The 5,000-nt window shown below is 39.8% G+C and overlaps 1 protein-coding gene across 1 annotated transcript in view; it reads left to right on the top strand.

Moving 5' to 3' along the window:
* The first annotated feature begins 1,007 nt into the window (after window positions 1-1,007).
* The window catches only part of LOC138865340 (uncharacterized), a 13,588-nt gene continuing 9,595 nt past the window's right edge, over window positions 1,008-5,000 (top strand). The window contains exon 1 of the mRNA XM_070135692.1: window positions 1,008-1,076. The gene's annotated coding sequence lies outside the window, so the exon portion shown is untranslated. The remainder of the gene's footprint in view (window positions 1,077-5,000) is intronic.

Raw genomic sequence — 5,000 nt, 5'->3', positions numbered from 1 at the left:
TTTTAATGACAATGTTATGCTATATGTTTATGTGTAGTGTTTAGTATTACGATAAAAAAGAGAAAAAGTTGAAAAAGTTATCTTGACTCACTACAGCAATGCTTTATCTGTGATCTTACAGATACACATAATATCTATCATACCTTTTCTATTTCTATCGATACTTTTATTTGCGTTTTAGTTATTATCATGCATCATAAGTTATACTCACACACACACACACACACACACACACACACACACACACACACACACACACACACACACACACATATATATATATATATATATATATATATATATATATATATATATATATGTGTGTGTATATGTATATATATATATATATATATATATATATATATATATATATATATATATATATATCCCTTTCTGTTTCTCTTGCTTTTTAGTTGAAACAGAAGACAGGAGAATAAAACTAAAATGAAGGATTATGAAAACGAACATACGAAGGGGGAAAGGGAGGAGAGAAAGAGAAGGAAAGAGAGGGAAAGGGAGAGGGAGAGGGAGAGGGAGGGGGAGGGGGAAGGGAAGGGGGAAGGGGGAAGAGGGAAGGGAAGGAGAGAGGGAAAGGGAGAGAGGCCAGATTCAAGGGAAGGAAAAAGGAATTGGAGGAGAGAGGGAAAGATGAAGATTAGGAGAAGGAGTAATGATAAGAAACAAGGGAAAGAAAGAGAAAGAGAAAGGGAAAGGAAAAAAAGGCTAGATTCTAGGCAAAGGAAAATGAAGGGAAAAAAAAGATAAAAACATAAAAATAAGGCGAAGGAGCAATGCCCCCCAAAAAACAAAGGAAGACAAAGAAAAACAAAAACACAAGAAACAGGGACGAAGGAAAGAAAAAGAAAAGAAAATAGAAAGGGCAGAAGAGTGTCTAAACCCCCCTCCCCCCTGGAACTCCCTTCAGAGGGGGGTAGGGGCTAGGGGGAGGGTCCCAGAAGGAAGTCAGCGGCGACGTCCTGAGGCCGCGGTGGAAGTCAGTCGAGTGGCGTCGACGCTCAGGTTAAGCGCCTTTTTTTCCCGCTGCCGTTCGGACTTTGTGAAGTGTGTTCGAATCAGTGCGTTTAACTCTTTTTTTTTCATAATGTTATTGTTAGTATTATAATGATGATTATGGTGGTTAATATTGTTGTTACTATTGTTATTGTTATTATATTGATGTTATTATTATCATTATTATATTTATCATTATGATTATAGTCATTATCATCTTTATCACTTACTGTTATCATTATCATCATCATTATCACTTACTGTTATCATTATTATCATCATTACCATTCATTTCATATTCTTATTCTTAATACTATCATCAAACTGATATTTATATTGATTTTATTTGAGTGGGGTATGGTATATGGTATCACTTGTGTGTTAATATAGAGATCGTGGTTCGAAATATATATGTCGTTCATGGAATTTGATACGAAAATATTGGACAGTGATAGTGTTATGTTTACGATATGTATTTTTTTCTATGAATGTGTTATATCTACGAAATGTGCACTAGAATAATGGAAACGATTTTCTTGTGAAAAATGGCTTGCATTTAGAACCAGAAAAAGTATAACAAACAAAGAAATATAAGAAAAAAAATGTGTGCAACTATTTTGGAAAAAGTGTCTTGTGAATGTAATAAATATCGATATATATATATTTATTTGAACTTGCAAAAGACGATCTTTCGTAAACAGTGTGAACAACAAACAGTATATATCTGATAAAATTCGAAGACACGTTTTGAATTTATGATCATATATTTTTTATGCTCGTCTGTAACTTCGGGTGGATGAATTCATGTACGTGTGTGTCTGTCTGTTAGAAGAGAATTTATGTACATGTATTGTACTGGGGAAAAATCTTGGAAATAATGATTTAGTGATTATAATGGAATGAATAATGATAGATTTGGAGGGATTTTGATTCTGAATTGATGTTTTGGAAAATGTAGGTTTATACTACTGTTAAAATGGATACATCGATTCTATATATAAACATACCTGTTTGTGGATATATGGACTGATTTTTTTTATGTGATTATTTATTGGAAGTCAGGGTAAAGCTGTTATAGGTATACTCTCTCTTTCTCTCTCTCTCTCTCTCTCTCTCTCTCTCCTTTTCCTTCCCTCCCTCCCTCGCCCCTCTCTCTCCTTCCCTCCCTCATTTCCCCCTCTCTTTCTCTCCCCCCTGCCTCTCCTTCCTTTATCTCTCTCTCTTTCTCCCCTTTCCCTCCCACCCCCATCTCTCTTCTTCCCTCCTACCTCTCAACTTCCCTCCTTTCCTCCCCCATCTCTTCCTCCCCTCCCCCCCCCTCTCTCTCATTCTCCCCATTCCCTCCCTCCCTCCCTCTCTTCCATATTCGTTTTCTCTTACGCACACCAAATTGAGGACAAAAATGTCACCGGAAGTTGGAACGCCAAAGTTTCGGCTGCTAATCTATAGAGTAATTAGTAACGTGAGAGTGTGTGGGAAATGAGAGGGGGGGGAGTGAGGGAGGGAGGGATGGGAGGGAAATTGAGGAAGGGAGAGAGGGAGAGGGAGGGAGAGAGGGATGGGAGGGACGGAGAGAGGGATGGGAGGGCAACTGAGGAAGGGTGGGAGGGAGAGGGAGAGGGAGAATGTGATATATCTGTCTCTTACGTTTATTACTTTACAACTGATATTTTCATTCTATTCATATGTTGATTTCATTCCTTAGATATATGTGAATATACATGCACACATTCCTTCACGTATGTGTGTGTGTGTGTGTGTGTGTGTGTGTGTGTGTGTGTGTGTGTGTGTGTGTGTGTGTGTGTGTGTGTGTGTGTGTGTGTGTGTATCTGTGTGTGTGCGCGCGAGTGTATGTGGAGGAGGAGGAGGCAGATAAGCTAAAGTACCCATGTGTTGATAAAGATGACATTCGCCATTTTACACTTTCCGTTAAATTCAAACACTCAAAAATTCAAATCAACGGCCTCATCCACCACTCAGCGTTTTTATTTCTTTATTTTTTTTCTTTTTCAATTATTTTTCCCGCTTACCGTTCCAGATAACGTGTATTGTTCCGCTTCTCCACACACACACACACACACACACACACACACACACACACACACACACACACACACACACACACACACACACACACACACACACACACACACACACACACACACACACACACACACACACACACACACACACACACACTACCAACCGACCCTCTCAAGTTGTGGAGGAAAAACGGTCCATTTCCTTATCAATTTCCAAATACATTTCTTATTTCCTAATATGTTTAATTGATTATTCCCAAATCTGTTTATCAATCATTTCATTATTCATTAATTGATGATTCCCCTTGTTTATTAACCCTAGTTGTCAATTAATAATTCCCTTATTCTTATTAAATAACTGATTTATTGTATTTATTGTTCCCTTGTTCTTTAATAGATAACTTCTTGATTTATTGTTATTTATTGTTCTTTAATAAATAACTTCCTGATTTATTGTTATTTATTGTTCTTTAATAAATAACCACCTGATTCATCGATTAATAATATCCTCATTATTGACTGGTAATTTCCTAATCATAGATTGATAATTCTCTGATTTCTTATTTCCCATTCTTCGTATCTTATTCTGCGTTGTTCACACACACAATCTTGCCGACTAACCATTTCATATCGAAGAACCGAACCAAGGCTGTTCCCCGAAGCTTTAAAAACCACGGTGTTACTTGATCTAATTCCACTTAAACCATATGCCACGAACAGCCCATATTCCCCAAAGGCTTGAGAATTACTACTGTGGTGGTGGTGTGTACTGTTTTGACTTGTTTACTTGTTATTAGCTTATTTACTTGTGTGTTTGTGTATTTGTCATTGACTTCTGTATGTATTTGTGTACTTATGATTTATTTTTGTGTTTACTTGTTTTCCCCGTGAATAAATACTTGCGTATCTCGTTCCGATTATCGACACACACACACATACACACACGCACACACACACACACACACGCACACACACGCACGCACGCACGCACGCACACACACACGCACACTCACTCACACACGGACGCATACACACGCATTCTCTCTCTCTCTCTCTCTCTCTCACACACACACACACACACACACACACACACACACACACACACACACACACACACACACACACACACACACAAAGGCGCGCACACACACGTACACACACACGCGCGCGCGTGCGCGCGCTCACACCCACACACACCTACACACTCAATAATGCTAGTCCTAATGAATATGAAGCCCAGTGCTAATTCCGGTGCTAATCCTTAATGCCTTACAAACCACGTGGTTACATGATCTAATTCCACTTTAACCATATGCCACTAACGACCCATCTTCAACAACGGCCGCAGAATAACTATTTTACTTGTTGACTCATTATTTACTCATGTATTTACTCTTCTCTCTCCCATTTTCCCACCCTCCACCTCTCTCTCTCTCCCTCTCTCTTTCATTCCTTCCCCCCCCCCCTCTCTCTCTCCCCGCCCCTTCTCTCATTCTTTCTTCCCATTCCCTCCCTACGCTTGTTGACTCATTTTTTACTTATGCATTTACTCTTCTCTCTCCCTTTTCCTCCCTCCACCTCTCTCTCTCTCCCTCTCTCTTTCATTCCTTCCCCCCCCCTCTCTCTCTCTCCCCGCCCCTTCTCTCTCATTCTTTCTTCCCATTCCCTCCCTACGCTTGTTGACTCATTTTTTACTTATGCATTTACTCTTCTCTCTCCCTTTTCCTCCCTCCACCTCTCTCTCTCTCCCTCTCTCTTTCATTCCTCCCCCCCCTTCTCTCTCTCCCCGCCCCTTCTCTCTCATTCTTTCTTCCCATTCCCTCCCTTCGCTTGTTGACTCATAATTTTCTTATGCATTTACTCTTCTCTCTCCCGTCTTCCCTCCCTCCACCCCTCTCTCTTTCCTTCCTTCCCCCTCCTCTCTCTTTCCGCCCCTTCTCTCTCACA

Source organism: Penaeus vannamei, chromosome 20 (genome assembly GCF_042767895.1).
Source record: "Penaeus vannamei isolate JL-2024 chromosome 20, ASM4276789v1, whole genome shotgun sequence".
Taxonomy (NCBI): domain Eukaryota; kingdom Metazoa; phylum Arthropoda; class Malacostraca; order Decapoda; family Penaeidae; genus Penaeus; species Penaeus vannamei.
Note: the sequence above shows the minus strand (reverse complement) of the source record. Positions and strands in the feature narration are given on the sequence as shown.